The sequence below is a fragment of the Anticarsia gemmatalis genome, chromosome 17 (assembly GCF_050436995.1).
Source record: "Anticarsia gemmatalis isolate Benzon Research Colony breed Stoneville strain chromosome 17, ilAntGemm2 primary, whole genome shotgun sequence".
NCBI lineage: Eukaryota > Metazoa > Arthropoda > Insecta > Lepidoptera > Erebidae > Anticarsia > Anticarsia gemmatalis.
The window spans coordinates 10034919-10052665 of NC_134761.1; the positions used below are offsets into that span (position 1 = coordinate 10034919).

At 34.6% G+C, this 17747-nt stretch overlaps 1 protein-coding gene across 1 annotated transcript in view; it reads right to left on the reverse strand.

Moving 5' to 3' along the window:
* Positions 1-11287, reverse strand: part of LOC142980068 (zwei Ig domain protein zig-8-like) — a 505717-nt gene extending 494430 nt beyond the window's left edge. The window contains exon 1 of the mRNA XM_076125351.1: positions 11199-11287. The gene's annotated coding sequence lies outside the window, so the exon portion shown is untranslated. The remainder of the gene's footprint in view (positions 1-11198) is intronic.
* Between the last annotated feature and the right edge of the window lie 6460 nt (positions 11288-17747).

Below are 17747 nucleotides of genomic sequence, written 5' to 3' on the forward strand. Positions count from 1 at the left end.
GCTTCTTTTCAACTCGATGTCAATGGTAACGCTTCAAAGCGCTTTAAGTAAGAATTTGATGGAATTAATCGTGTATTTTGATTCGATTGAATGGAGCATGTAGTTATAATATCAACTTTACGCTCAGTTTAGATAATCTCATATATAAAAATTAATCGCTAAATGTGTTGCTAAGCGTTAAACTCAATGATGGCTGAACCGATTTCACTAATTCTTTCTTTTATAATATTCCTTGAAGTACGACGATGGTTCTTACAGAGAGACAATTAAAAAAAAATGCTAATATAACCAAAGAATCAACCGTTAGGCGATACGAAGTTAGCCGTGTCAGCTAGTCGTAAATAAATATTTGTAGCTGACTAATATAACAAGCTAATGCACAATATTCTATTGTAAGTTATGATGTGTTCATGTGATTACTGACCACAAACTCTGCCTTTATGTGCGACTAACGCCGCCATTACATCGCCACGTTGTGTTGTAGCCAATAGCAGTTATTAATAGCATATAGATTCCCGGATATATCTTTCATCATTCATGTATGTAATACCTACCAACTCATAAACATTTTATTTTACAATATCTTGGACTGATATAATAATAAACTTACTAATACTAGGGACACTTAAACAGCTTGTATTTTTTTCCCTTTCAAGTTTTCGCCCAATTTCACAGTTTCAATGCTTACTCGATACCTCGGACTAATTAACTAACCTGTATATATTAGGTCGGGGAAAAGTCTTTTCGCATTATAGTATAGAAATTATATACAGACATTATTTCTACCTTAGTAATATAGAACAGTGATAGCCGAATGGTAAGGAGACACCTTTTATGGAAAAAATATAAATAAAGTATGTATGAACTTGTAATAAAATCTTTTCTCTACACAAAAAAGCTCGATATTTAGGTACCTCACGAGCTCACTGAAAGAAACCACCGTGTACTCATTTGTGATTCTTGAAGCCAAAGAGATTTTATTACAAGTTCATACATACTATAATGCGAAAATACTTTTTCCCCGACCTAATATTTTGTTTTCGTCATAAGCAACGCAGTTTTCTACCATTATCGACTATCGACAACTGGCTAGGTACCTGGCTAGATAAATTATGTATGAAAATATAATCAGCGCTTATGTTTGCAGTAAGTTCGTTTTTAAAATGTGTATTTCTCGATATTTGATAGTACCAACTGTACCGAATCGCGCTACAGTATTGTAACTTTTTACAAAGTTTCACATTTAATAACCAAAAGAGAGGTTATTGTGTTTCTTAAAACATTTTAAAGTGCTGTAAACCGCTTAAAGCGATTCAAATGCAGCACCAGTCTGAAACCGACATCCGTCGAAAAGTTTTTATGAAGTCACGTAGAAATGACGACGAATCATCAGTCTGTAGGAAAAGGTTGCAAATTAGTGAGATTTGAGCCTTTATCGTGCTGTTTCTATGAAAGAGACGTTGAAGAGTTATGTTGGTGTATTGTTTCATGTGAAATGTTTGGAGCGTAAAGTTTTATGTCATTGTAATATGCACGTTGTTCTTGAATATTGTTTTAGATTTTGTTACTGTTGCTGGGTGTTGGTCTGTTAAGATTTTGTGACTAAAGTAATGAAGTAATTAGATGAACTTTAGCTTAAGGATAGATTAAGATCGGAGGGCAAGAAAGCCTTCTTAATATACCTAATTTTTGGAACAGGATCGGTATGCCCAAAACGGTATGTATGGTCAACCGAACTAAGCCTTCTTTTTCCGTTTGTAATGTGAGTCCCACGTAATACCTGAGAGACCGCCATATAACCATATAACTGAAGTATTTAATACCAAACACGTAAACATTTTCGAGTTAACTTATGAAAACATTCAAACAGATATTCGAAAAGCAGCAATTCCCAATTCGGGAATGAAACCTGAGACCTCATTTCTCGCAATCACTACCACTGGCACCACAGTCAGTCCAATTAACGAACAACACAAAAATAAATCATTTCTTTTAATTTTATCCGCAAATTACAAGTTTGTTTCTGTGGATATTTTTCTCACTTCCGACCACCGCCGCCATTACGATTTTTCTTAACAAAAGTCATTAAAAGTTGAAAAAAAAACGCGCCTTGATCATTTAAGTATTTATTACGTTCGTTATTATTACTTGAGTTTTTTTGGTTTTATAGAATTTGCTAAATTAATCAACTGTTAAGTTAAAAAATATTGAATTATGATACGTTTTCAATAAATTCATATTATTATTTGGATAATATACGCTTCCGAAATTACACGAATTGTCCGACGTTTCAGCGCAGGTTACACTGGCTGTGGTTGCAATCTCACTGTGGTTAGCAGGAAGTGTTTTCAAACTATCCTTAAACTACTGATTTCATAAGTGGTGAAAGAAATAAGAAACTTGTAGGCTTTGCAAAGCCCCTGCAACAATTTTATGAAACTTTGCATGGAGGTTGTGGAAATCTTGGATACAGAAAAAGAGATTCAATTTGGAAGAGAACCAATTGTAATCTATTTTAATTAATCCCTATGAAAAAAGTGTACTCTTTATACAGCGTAAAATAAACAGGTTTTTAATTTTATTTCAAAAATATCTTATGCAAAAATAAGCCCCTAAGGGGGTGAAAAATGGATGAAAAGTACAACGAGCGGAGCAGCGTGAGTCAGCTATATCTAAATACTTCCTTATTATATTATTTATAGAAACATCAGACATATTTATATGAAAACATCAACAATAATTTCTTGACTTGCATGCATTCAGAAGCAACAAGTTAAAACTGTTTTATTTAAAGGGTTCAGTATACAAATCTGACTGTTTTTAAATAACTCTGAACATATATCACTGCCTAATTAAAAGAGTCTCTCTATGTGCAGTCGGTCTGTATTTTAGTTTAATCTTAAGGAACAACTTAACTGATTTTATTGAATCTTTCTCCGGTAGATAAAGGAGTTTTGAAACTTGTCAGCTTTATTTTGTTACAAATATCTCTAGCGTACTTACACTAAATCGGGATGCCAAAATATTAGGCAAAAAGACAGCAGTCACCATGAAACGTTCAAGTTTTCTATATAAAGCAATTTAATCAATTAATCGAACCAAAAAATACTGTATACGTCACTCCTGTGATTAAAAATGTTCAATCTCTAAGCACAACTAACATTTTAAAAGTAGAGTCTTTTTTGTTGCTGTTTTTTTGTTTTTTGTTTTTTTGTTTATATTTAGTAAGATCGTATCTCGCCAACAAGCGAAAGAGCTTGGCGAGTAAATAATGTCAAAAGGTATTGTATTTATCATTTTATTAATTTAAAAAAAACCTTCTACTACTTGTCAACTCAATTCAAAATACCAAATGTAACTTTTAATAAGATGTATGTTTATTCATTAATAGCAAATTGTAAGCTCATTAATTTTTAAGTGCATTGAGCCGTGCATGCTATTGTCGATCACGTCGAACCAGTATACTTGAATTGTATTCCTAGTCAAAGTCGTCTTACTTCAATGTATGTTTGTTTCCAATAAAACTAAAGCAAATATCGATTTTCCAAAAGCTTAATTTTAGTGTCCTAAGTAAAAAACAAATAGCCCTAAGTCATCATCTATGAAATAAATAGCAAAAACAACATACTCTTTATACTAATTCACATTAAAAAACGCTTTTTCAATTTAAGTACTATTTACGATTTTTTTATGAAATCGGTTCAGCAATCTTCACACACGTTTAAACTATCATTATAAAATTTTTACTACAGAGTACACAAGAACAAAACGTTTTACATTTTAATCCCTTGACTTGGGAACCCAAATCCTTGAAAGCCGCGGTACAACACTTGAAGAAGAAAATTGCTCTGACGTTCAGAGACTAGCATAAATTCATAGCTTTACATCATCATTTAAAAAAGAGAAAATGCGAGATACAAGACTGCAAAACATACAAACAAAAGTACACCTTATTTCTTAAAATATAAGGTATAAAGTCCTATGTTTGAAGTTGGGAGTAAACTTTTCTCAGTACAAAAGTTCGAAGTAATAATAAATATATTTCAGTAATTTTTTTCAAGAAAATAAATTGAGTGTAGGAAACTTTTGAATGGGATCGTTAAAATTATTAGGAAAGATGTGTTCGCACTCATTACTATTCCGTGGAACATTGGGTTAATGTGTCAAGTTTAAAGAAAATGGTAGTTTTTATACATTTTACGGGGAAATTAAGGACGTAAGAAGATTTTGAAAGTTACTTGCAGAATCAAGATAATTTATTGGTTTAGCTAATTTTAGGTTCGAGAGAGAAATAACTTTATGCACTGATAAATGTAACTGTGTGAACGCATAACTTAATAAATAAATAGAAACCTTTGCACATATAAAAGTATTAACACCTTTAAATGTCTATTGCAATAATGGCAATAATTAATATTTTAGATTCAAACCAAATTTACTCGCACTAAAAAAATCAACGTTAGAGGCATGGCTTGTTTTTAAGTTCATATCAGCTTTTATTTTGATGTCATTATTATAACACCTACGACATGAATATATTAAGCTATGACCTGACTGTTAGGTACAACATATTTATAAACTAAGAAAACAAAACAAAACATCTCCGACACCCAACCTTTTCAACTCTTCAAAACCTCCCTTATATGCGCAATAAAGCAAAATTACACAAACAAAAAAGTCTATTTAAATAAAAAAACAAGTCAAATTTAACAAACCTGGCACATTAGCCTCGGAGGTTAACATTTCCACCCTTATAACTAGCTGTGGACCGCGACTATACCTACCACTTTTGAAATTATAACGACCCTGTACCAATTCACATCGTGGTTTTAACACAAATCCGACAATACCATATTGTAACTCATCCATTGCGCGTTTAATTCGAGTCTGATAATTACAGCAATGAACTTAGTAGTCAATGTATGTGAAAGTAGAGGGTTAGTTTTGTGTTGGTAGATTGTTGGGGTAGGGGTGACTGACCGCAGGCCTCATTATGTCGTCAGCAAATAGTTGTCAGGGTGTCGTCTGAGATAGTCAAGTTTAACATTGTTCTAATCCCCTATTAATATAAGGGTTTTATTATAATTGTCACGATTTTCTCTATGAGAGTTACAAGATTGTATGAAATGGTTTGATGATGATAATTCCTCTAACTTCAGTAAATGTCTTCCGGTTTGTGAGGTACATTTAGCAGTAGTTTATCTATTAAATAGCGTTTAAACTCTTCTAAAAAAGCAACTGAATAGAAAAACTACCGCTAAATGTACCTCAGAAACAATGACTTGTGTCAATGACTTGCGTTCGTATTAACTACGGTGTGCGTAAAACACCCTAGTAGCAACTTTTGCACAGAGCGTTGTTTTTATGTAAAGGCTTGTTAGTTTTAAAAATTATTCAAGACTCAAGTTACTGCTAAGTACAGCATTTCAGTGAAAAATGTTATAGTTTTCTGACTGATTAAGATTTTTTAAATATAATGTTAAAACGTTTGCAGAAATCGTAGCAAATGTTATCTTTAACACGTTGACCGCCAATAAGGCAAAGTGGTTTTATGTTAAAAAAAATCCTTGAAATGTATGTATTTTATCAAGTGATGTTTATTGTAAGAATCTGCCAAAGGATTCCGTAAATAAAATGAAAAACCTCTTGAAGTAACCAGTGACCAACATTGGCGCTTTAAAGAAAACCAGATGAGATCAGCGCTGTCTCCCATGTCGTATAAAGTATTAAGTGTCTACCTAGTCCTATAGAAACAAGAAACTGACAATTTATGAATTAATATATGTACGTACGTTTTTGTACGTATATTCAGCAAATTTTCAAAGAATGAAAGGAAATTCGTATTCAGTAAAGTATCAGTACATTTTACTCTAAAGAACTTATATCAGCATTAACTTTAATCAGGACATACTCTCTAACGCATTACGCTTTTAAAATAATGTCGGGAAGCACATTTAATTTTTTTTCTTGTTACGTTTGAATCCCTGATGGTAGAAGTGGGAGTTAAGTGAGAATGATTACCCATGCAGGAGTCGTGCCTCGTTTAGTCGTGGTGGGAGAGTTACTTGCGCTAGACCAACAACTTACGCCCGGTTTCTTAATACATTTAAACGTACGTTTAAACTCATATAAAAAAGCGCTATTGATTACATAAACTACCGCTAAATCTACTTTAGAAACCGGGCATTAGTAGGGACTTAGGGAGACTTGTATTTTTCGCTTCTGGTATACAAAATTCAGTAACAATGACCCGCAGACCTATGCAGCTGCAAGTGATCTGTCTGATACAGCTTCTTTATTTTGAAAATACACAGAAATCTTGATTTCTCTCTCTCTCTCTCTCTCATCGTATGGTTAGTGGTCAAACTAGTGTCAGAGGTGTTCAAGCCGCGCCCGAAGCGAACGACTAACCTAACGACTATCTTAATTGGTAACAACCGAGACCGTCTTTTTACGTGCCCTCCGAAGCACTGAGACGCCCATTTCAAATACCACTATGCGGTCACCTTTTGCGGCCCTTTCCTTCACTTCTTATGGTGCGTTATGTTACACTATGATTGATTGAGTAATGACGAACAGTGCGTACAAACCGCGCATTTATTTGCTTTAAAAGGCTGTCAAAATTAATTACTCCGCATCACTGCTGCGCGTGAAATGCACATTGGGCGCGCGTAAATGATTGAAACTATGAAGGTTTTGTTAAATTATCTGAATCCGTTGTGTTAAATACTTTTGTAGGCGCATATATTAAGTTATACAAATAAGTAAACATTATCTTCCTACTACTAATAAAATCTCAATTTTACAATTATCTTTCTAGATCATTGCAAATATTTAAATTAACGTTTTATAGTATATAAAATGTCCTGTAGGCATTAGCGGATTCTATTAGACACATTACAATAATTATTTTCATGCTGGCAACGCTTCACACAACAATGAATTCAATATATTCACATTATTCGCGCGGTTCGATCTCCGAAGTTAAGCTACGCTTGTAGAGATTGTTCTGTGGATGGACCATCTTACAAATTTCAAGCTCCTCCATGTTTTGGAAGGTTCGTTAAGTTGTGGGCCCGGCTGTCGTTTTTAAAGATCTTTGACAGTCGTAAGCAATAATGTAATCGAAGCTAGAAAGTCTGCCAACAGTCTTACCGAAGGGTATCATGATATAACCCAGGTAACTGGGTTGTTCAGGTCCGATAGGCAGTCGCTCCATGTAAAATACTAGTATCTAGCTGCATCCGGTGAGACTGGAAGCCGGCTCGAACATAGTTGGAAGAAAGGCTCGGCAGATGCATACATAACAGTCTAGGATGCTGCGCCAGTGCTAACTCACTAAACCACGTGTAAACGCAGCACAGCATTGTAAAAGGTTTTCCTGATACAATATTAATCTCACTAGACTTGGTTATAACATGTAAAATTAATTTACAGCCAGTATGAGCAGAGTGCATTTCCTTCCGAATGCTTCATATGCGCTTAGCTTTATGCAGAGACAAAATGTGGACTGGAAATTGTGATATGATAACTTAATGTGCACGTACAAATGCAACATTTTAGTATTCTGGATAAGTAGCATATAGCTTATCAGAGATCATCCATATTGTCCTTTTTTAAAAGCGCCGGCCAACAAAAATGACATGTATCGATAGCACTAGCCATTTGTAGCAATAGTTCGTACGGCACAAAACCTGTAGGATCGCTTTCAACCGAGTTATAGAAATTTGAAAATTCATCATTTTCAATTTCTTTTTCATATTTGAAAGTGCTGTAATACATAAAATAATTATTGATATTGCTAGAATTAACCACCTGTAGGAATTGTCATTCTAAAGCGACCACTAATTTGATGTTGATTTAAGGTCGTAGCATACTAATCAACTCGGAAACGGATCGTCACCGTATCGTCGTAAAAGTATAAGTTTTTTTAATACTTTTTATATAACTGTATCTAGCAGATAGGGTATCTGACGCCTATCCTTTAACTGTAAAACTGATTTATCTATTCAATAGCGTTTAAGCTCATAAAAAAAATGCTATAAAATAGATAAACTATCGCTCAATGTACTCACTGAGTAAACTGATATTATTAAAGCCTGTTCATCTTTTTTACGCTTTAACTATTGGCCCTTTTTGATACGTTAATAGTAGAAGACTCGGGATTAAAATAAACGTAGATAACTTCTTGATAAAAAACAATTCAGCTGAAATATAAATCCTCACGATATGAAATAAATAGAAATATTATTATAAATAGAAAATTGTAACTTTAGGTTAACATCGTTTTTAAGAATTGGAAAGTGACTGGTAACATTTTCTTTTTATAAAAGGATTTTTCAATGCGGAACTCGGCTTTTTAAATATAAAAACAATATCAACAAGAAGCGTTATATTTAATTGGTAGTATTGCATTTTAAACTACAATTTTACTATAGAATTCTAAGAAAAAAATTACCAAGTTTAAAACAGGTACCTTTTCCCAAAAGCACCAAACTGCGTCGATTCAATGGTCGTATAACCTTTTTATTTCCATCAATAGGGATCAGGCCCTCCCTGGGCTTGTAGCACGTGAGTACAGCCCTACATTGAAATTGTCCCGAAGATATTGTTACAACGGTCTTACATACCAAGCGATTTTCACAAACGTTCTCTCTTAAGGCTATGTTTGCGTGAGACTGATTGTTTGCCGCTTACTGTCAGCGCGCTACGTTAAGTTTGTTTTATCCTATTTATGCCCGGTTTCTAAGTACATTTAGCGGTAGTTTATATATTCAATAGCGTTTAAACTCATATAAAACACCTCAGAAACCGGGGGTTAGTAAACTTAGATAACATATGTTAGTTATAAATAATATAAAGTAATTAGCAGGTATAAGAGCAAATACCTTTTTAATTTTAGTAAAAACTAATTTCATAAACATTTTTTTAGGCATGGTTTTCTAATGTAAATGTCAAAATGATCTAGTTGCTTTTGGTTATCATATTTATTAGGGTTATAGAAAACGAAAATACAACAATATTATAGACAAAGATGCTTGTGAGTAAACACTTCATAGATAGGGCAAAAAAACGGACGTAATCTTACCACAAAATGCAGCAAACTATCCGCCTAATCAGAATGTAGCCTAAACAATACAGTCGTCTTAAACACACAGGCCGACGGAATGGCAAGCTTATGAACTTCAAACTTAATGGTTTGAGGTTATGAGTCCTTTACGTAAGATCTGCTGTGACTATTAAAATAAACGGATTCGGGTTTATAATTAACAATTGGAGGTTATTTAAAGATTATTATGTTCCTGAGACTTTCTAGAGTAAATTCTTAAACATTTTCAGGTCCAGGCGGTTGAAATATTACGTTATTTGTAACCGACACGTTAAAAGTTACTACTTAAAGTACTACATTATTTTTTCATAGTATCATATTTTTCATAGATGATTTTCCGTAACCTAATTTTAAAGTGAAATATTTTTCTAATACGTATGCGATTTGTTTTTGAGTAAAATTCTTCATACGGATTATATATTTTTTATGTTGTTTCATAGTGTTGTACCATAATGAGACAATTGGCTCTAATATTTTAGCTCCTGAAGTTTAATTGTAAGTACTATTTATCATTGAACTACCTATTTCGGAAGATTGACGCCAATTAATTGTCTAAATAAGTAGGTACATATTTAAAAACCTTTTTTGTTAAAAAAAAGACAACTCCCGCACTAAGTATTGCTCTTGAGTCGCTGGGACTTTTACAAACATACAAACAACCTACACAAAGTACAACCAGACCCGAAACAATCATTTGTAGTTTTCGTGTGGGAATCGAACCCACGACCTCCCGACGCAGTGGTATCGGCGTGGCGATCTAAACCACTTCGCCACGGATATTTTCATTGCCGGGAAGAAAAACTCGTGGCCTACTCTTTATAACCGTATGTATCCCGTAACATGGGGGATGAAGCGTCACCAGGTGACCCCAATGGTCATGGCAGTAAAGCAGTCAGTTTACGTTCGACCCTCAAGGTGGGGTGCGGATACCATGGAATTTTAGCCCCGGAGTTGGTTCGTAAGGTGGATAATTTGAGACACCACTGATAACGTTCAAGTTACTAAATTACTGCTCAGAATATCATTTTGGTCTTGATTTTCGAAGCTTTGCTTTCTTATGATATTTTTTTTGTATAGTGCCTATGTTACTAGAAATTTGGGGTTTTAACATTTTGTCATAAGATTCGATGAATGAAAAGTACGTGACAAGAGTGGCGTATAGTTAATGGACAGTTATATCTTACTTATGTCTATTTTTTTGATACTGCAAATAATTATCGCTAAGAATAAAATTTAAAAAAAAACTCCTGTATCGTATCTAACTATACACAACTTAATCGTATAGGTAGTGTGTATCTATATCATTGCATATTCATAAGTAAGGCAAAAAAAACAAAATAATCACAATACGAATGTCAATGACCTCTGCTACCATAATCGTAAAAACATATAAATCCATAAAAAAGCAGACAAAACACCATGAAAAGGCAAAAAGACTGGAAAATGTTGTCAAACAAAACACATTTGGTGAACACATGCTAAACAGCAATATGTCCCTCCGACATATTTTTTCAACCCTTCTCAGTGTTGCCAACATAATTAACTCGGCTCCCTGAGTAGCCAGAATGATAAATTAAAGGACCTCGTATAAAAAGGCTGCGCAAAAAGACATGGTTTTTGTGACGGTGTTAATAATTTCTGTCTTTGTTTCTCCTTTAATTGAGTTTTTGTTCGAACTTTTGTGAGTGTTGTTTTTTGACGTATGATCTTGTATAATGCCGAGAATAGGGTAAGTTATATCACCACCAGTCGAATCAGGTACTCTTTATAATATGTCCACTTTTCAGTGCAGTAATACGAAATAGTGATCACAAGTTTGTACTTTCGTTGAAATCAAATAAACCTATAACAATGAGTTGATTTCATAGCTTGTTTCGTTCAACGTATAGATGGACCTAGATTCTATGTCAATAGTCAGGAGGCAAACAAAAAAATAGCATAGTTGGAAAAATTACAAAATAGGTAAGTGTTACACATCCTTATTAAGCAAAATAATAAAATAATGCAATCAAAACAGTATCTATCAGTCTGTGCAAACATTAATTCATACGTATCATCCCGCCATAAGAAAAAAATATTACTTAGGTACCCGTACACTGGAGCCGCAGCGATGACGTAGCGCGGCAAACTAGCGAGTTCGGCGCCGGCGCGTCTCGATCCTGTGACCACACTGACACTTCGCGCGGCGAATGCGTTACCTACCTACTAACGACTAATTATCACTTACATTGTTACTTATTGACTTATTGATCATCACTTATCACTACAAACACTTATCTTGGAAAAACAATGCACGACAACACTATAGCGTCCGTGGTTTTTTACAACCTACCTATAAAATGTTTTTAACGTTGAAACGTCTTTATTTCACAAAACTGTTACTATTGCTATTTAATTACACTAGAAACTAAAACTTTAACAAGAAATGAACGTGCTTTTCGCGAAAGGTTACTTGAAATTAAATTTTTATTGCGCGGAAAATTCCGATGTGTGTCAATGCCACAGGTTCGCGCGGTACTGGCGGGATAGATCAAAGCAAACTGGCAGCGTCGCGTGCGCCGCCTGTCCAATAGCAGAGTCGTTAGGAAATACGGGGTTTTCTTACTGTTTTCCTATTGGTAGGTGCAGTAAGTGCAGTAGCATTCTTCCTCATTTGAGATTCGAATATCATATGATTTTTGAGTCCGGTGATACTAAACATATGACAATTTATAATTGGGTCGTGGTCGATAACCGCCGCATTGTATAATAAATAAATAAATTTAACTCATTAATGTCCTACTTTATTTATTATTTTAATGTCCCACTGCTGGGCAAGGGTCTCCTCCCGTAATGAGGGAGGGGTTAGGTCTTGAGTCCACCACGCTGTCCAATTGCGGGTTGGGGACTTGGGCATTGTAAGTACATATAATAATGAACCTATATATTGTTAAACAAAATTATTTTTACATTCTCTAAACAAAAAAACAGCCCATTTATAATCAAAACAATTTCAAACTATTCTATCAGAGTGAAAATATGATTTTCGATTCAGTAATAGACATGGCCGTTGCGTGTCAAAATAAAAGCTGTGCCCTGCATGTTCGTGACTTGAATGTGCTTGTTTAAAATGAAATTTGCTTTTCATTCTTTCATTGTTTAAACATTCATAGGTTACATGCGAAATAGATTTTTCGTTTGACTACATTTTACAGTTGACGATTTAAACTCTCGCGACTTGTACACGTAATATTATAATGGAATAGGTCTTAAACGCAATTTAAAATTAAAGTTAACGATACCTTATTTGTGTATCCGATGTTTCGTTTGAATTGCATCAAACGTTTTTAATTTGAACAACATTATTTATTTATTATTATTTATTATCAGCCCATATTGTCCCACTGCAGGGCAAAAGCCTCCCTTCCCTTATAACAAAGGAATATTACATAATTTCACGTATATGACACAAAAAGTTTCAAACTATGAAACCGACAAAGTTACAATAATCTTAGCAAACTCCGGTTGCGTGCGTTGACTTTAATTGTTATTTCTGCGCAGGGTAGTGGGTTCATTCCAGCGGAATGACTACTCACCGTCGCGTGCTAATCGTAGCCAACTGAGATTTCACTCCAGCATCCCCGAGGATGCGTTGCCATGGTAACCAATAGCAAACACTTGAGCTAAACTTAGTTCTTGTTTTTCACTCTGTTATTTTAAGGTTAAGCAGAGATACAAGTTAAGTGGATCTGTAGCGCAATTCTCTACAATGGAACCATCGCGTATCGAGAGTTTGACATTTTAAAATGTACGACAAAAAACTGTTTCTACGACGTCCGCTGGAGGTGCTGATCAGATTTTTATATTAATTATATAAAATACTAGATGACCCGCGCAACTTCGCTTGCGGACATAAGAGAGAATGAGTCATAATTTTCCCCGTTTTTGTAACATTTTTTATTGGTACTCTGCTCCTTTTGGTCGTAGCGTGATGATATATAGCCTATAGCGTTCCTGGATAAATGGGCTATCTAACACTGAAATAATTTTTCAAATCGGACGTGTAGTTCCTGAGATTAGCGCGTTCAAACAAACAAACAAACTCTTCAGCTTTATAATATTAGTATAGATATTAGATCAGATAGCTATCGCATTCTACAGGGATGTGTCAAAATCAAAATCAAATCATTTATTCATATAGGTCAAATGTTGACACTTATGATAGTCAATGATACAGAGAGTGAATTTACCGCCAGTTCGGAAGGTAGGGCGAATGAGAAGAGCTGGCAAGAAACTCCTGGCCACTGTCCCTCTAAATCCCACACGAGAGTAAAAGAAAGGACGTGAAGCAACTACCTCTTGCTTACAAATCGTAACATAACGAACATGAATTACGTAATAACGTTATGGAAATTAAATGAAGTTCGTAATTTAAAATTAACCCTAAAAATATACTTTTATTCCTAGAGCTTATATTTCAAAACAAATTATACGCTCATAAAACTCACAATAATTAAACTATTAACGACCAAAAAAAATCTAGAAACTCTAGTATTTTTATTAAATTAAGTGTACAAGCGTTGGCTAAATTAAAAAATTGTTTTTAAGAAAAATAATGTATACAGAAATAATAAAACGTGGGGTCGAAATGCTCTCACGTGAAGGCCCGTTCCGTTCCACGGTACGCCATTAAAATTTATTCTAATTTATATTTTTCTTTAATTAAATAAGACACGGCCGAAGTAGTCGGAACGTGACTCGGGGGGAGGAAACCATTAGACATTACACCGAGGCGCCATTGTAAGCGATTTTAATAACTTTTCATAGCTAAGTTATGATTTATAAGCAATTTTATCTATGGATAATGGTATAATGGAGGAATACTATGACGCGTAGCGCTCTTCCCATCCTTCTTCATCATCATCATTGGCCTGTGTCCATCTATTGCAATTGATTCAGGTGGCGTCCGACAAAGGAATTTTGTAACGAAGAAATATCTTTGTTCGTGGCATTCTTCCCATCTTTATTACTTATAATATTTTAGTTTATATAAAAAGTAAAAATGTTATCTATACTTTTATCATAGTGGCAAAGATTATGCTTACAGGACTATACCACTGAGTCGATTCTAATGAAAGTTAGCATCGAGTGGCAAGCTTGCACAGTTTAGGAAACATCTTGGTGGGCAAATGAAAGAGCTAGTCCAAGAGGTGAGCCTATTGCATATTCCGAGTGCATCAAAAAACTCCGGGCTACGGCTAAGAAAAATATAATATTTATATATTTGCCCGACCTGGAAATCGAACCCGAGACAAAGGCTTTCTCGAAAAAAAATCCGACCCGGGACGCGTCAATCCGTTAACTTACTCATAAAAAATTACTTATGCACTAGAAATTCTAACAACAGGGACTTTTTATCAGCAAACATTTGCTTTGTAGAGAAATTACCCACAATACGCTGAGGGTCTTTTCCCGCTAACGCTTGTAAAACAACCGCGCCTTACCACCTTCTAAACCGGGGGCGAAAGAAAGTAAAGTGCTTCAAAATAGCTCCGTAGATAACTGTAAATATTAGGTGTCTTATTTAATTTTTCTAAACGGGAGCTTTCCACTTTGTCCAGTAAGTGACGGGGGAATCTCGGCGCGGCTTTTTCTAAACAAATTGGTTTTTCTATCGGAATTTGAATTTTGGAATCGACTGTGACTATAAAAATGATTTAGGTAAAAACACACGGAAATGCATTAATTGTATGATTTTTATATGGTAAGATTACGTGCGATTTTCCTACTTTTTACTCTTCCAAAAGAAATTCTTATAATTATGACGCCAAAATTGCTATTTTTTTTAACCCATTACTGTCCCACTGCTGGGCAAGGGTCTCCTCCCAAACGAGGGGGAGGGGTTAGGCCTTGAGTCCACCACGCTGGCCAAGTGCGGGTTGGGTTGACTTTGCATACCATGTCAATAAATGTATTAAACAAATCGAAAAAAAATAAACAATTATAAACTTGCTATTACTAAAAATAAACTTAACATAATATAGAGAGAGAATCTTTATATATGCATAAAACTGCCATATGAGTATCTCAATCACCTAAGCAACAGAAGGTTGTAAAGCAAAGCGGGATAAAAATTAAAAGTGCTGTATCATTCGTGTAGACTTTTTCAGGTAATGAGGTGGGAGCCTTGCAAATTGTAGACCATGACTTCACATGTCCGGGGTGATTCACAACACGTTTTACTCAAGTGTCAGGTGTATTTTTTGTTTGGCTATTGACCCAGTATTTATAACAGTATCATAGTTTACTAGGCCTGTGACTTTGCTTGTGTGAAAAGATTTCCCATGGTTATTTAGATCATAAACTACACAATACTTATTCAGTAGCTTTGGCAGGATCGAGTAATTAACGTACATCCAAACATCCGAATTTTCACGCTTATAATATTAAAAAGATAGCAAGAAAACATCCCCTAATTAAACCACCTGTCCTGCACCTAATTAGCCACTTAAAACAAGCATGACTATTATATACATAATAATATAATATTGTATATAATAGTCATGCTTTTACCTTTCTTCCAACTATGTTGGAATCGGCTTCCAGTCTCACCTGCTGCAGCTGCATACCAGTATTTTACAAGGAGCGACTGCCTATCGGATCCTCACAACCCAGTTACCTAGGTCATAACACGATACCCTTCGGTACGAAAAACAAGCATGATTTAAAACAGTAATAAATATTAAGTATGTACTTAGGCTTTACCATGTACCTTATATTTTATCAGACAGATATTCGATATATGCCATCATACCGGCATTATCCGCAATCGTTAAACTCTCATTTTATGTTGACCGATCACTAAAGTTTTTATCGTTTGGACAGCTATAAAATACGCTTTGTATACATATTACATAGGTATCGTAAAATAGGCCGGATGTACTTATATTGTATACTTAATAATATAGAGAGTAAAATTATATACACGCTACTGCCCGCGACTTTGACTGCGTTGTAATAAATCCGTTGGTGCATCTAATTTTGTTTGGTAGTTTTTGCGTTAAAGAGTACTAAACATTATTCCACCTGAGCTGTGGAGTTGATGATAAAGTAAAAATTAGGATAAACGTCATTAATTTCATTGGAATTATATGTTTCAATTCTAAGTACAGCACTAAAAAGTTGACATAAGCAGCTAATTCATATTCCATTAATTGCTAACTACTTACTATAATAAATGCAATCTGTCCATCTGTTTCGCTTTCAAGACTGTACATATTTTGAAAAAAAATGTCATAGATATAGTTCCAAACATAGGTTAGGTACTAAGAAGCTGATATAAGGAACGTATACTTTGTTTAAAAGCGGAGCCGCGCAGATTAACCGGTAAAATAATATAACAACTTGGCAAATTAACTTCTTCAAATACAGTTTAATGAAGCAAAACAGATGTTAGCTATCTGGCGATTTAACAAAAAGTCTCGTTAAAATCTGAATAAATTTGATCTAGAACATTTCATATTCATCCCTGTTCCGAATTCTTACCGCTTTGAATTATTATTAGAACATTCTCGTGTGTAAGGACCGAATGGCTTTAAGGACTAATATTGTACTAATTTCTAGTTTGTTAAAGTATTAATTTGATTTTTCAAATCTTAATGCTATTTTTTGGATTGTGGACAAGAGCAACATTATTATAAAGAAAGATTTTATTTTTTAAGGGAGATTTAGATTTTAAAACTTTGAAATATTGCGCCTCCATGTCTTCGACCCTTGAAAAGAATCCACAGGAAAAGGAAGCTTTATCTTAACTAATAAGTTTGCCTCCTGTTCCATGGGACTTATATTGTTAGAGGCGAAATGTGGGTGTGGTTCATATTCCAGTCCAACACATGCGAATAATTATAAGCGTAATATTATAAATGGTAAAGCAACAAGTACACAATTTCATCTACCTTTATTGTACTTCTGGGTTTAAGCTATTTGTATAAATCACAAATTTTATCACGTCTGTTATACCCGAAGGTTTAGGCAGATGGTGAAATTCATATTTACTATGTTAGTCCTATGTAATATGGGGCATCATATGCGCTAATGCATATACGTTATTAGCTGACTCGAGCAACTTCGCTTGCGTCACATAAGAGAGAATGGGTCAAAATTTTTCCCGTTTTTGTAACATGTTATACTGGTACTCTGCTCCTATTGGTCAAAGCGTGATGATATGTGGCCTATAGTCCTCGATAAATGGGCTATCTAACACTGAAATAATTTTTGAAATCGGACCAGTAGTTCCTGAGATTAGCGCGTTCAAACAAACAAGCAAACAAACTCTTCAGCTTTATAATATTAGTATAGATAACGTTAACAGATTGTGGGGTATTAAGTATGTGTGGGCTAGCAACTATTAAGAAAAAATCTATTATACATAACAAAAGACCAATAGTATATAGTCCGACCTGGGAACTCGAGACCTCATGATCTGATACACTACCGACAGACCCATAGAGGCAGTTATAAACAGCTATTCCATCGTAATCCGAAACATTCCCACTACGACCCTCGAATTGGTAATGCACTAAGAAACAGCTTCCTCGGTCTAGTATCAAGTTAGTTTCAAACTCGTATCTCATAGGACCTGCCAAGTGTTCGTGTCTAA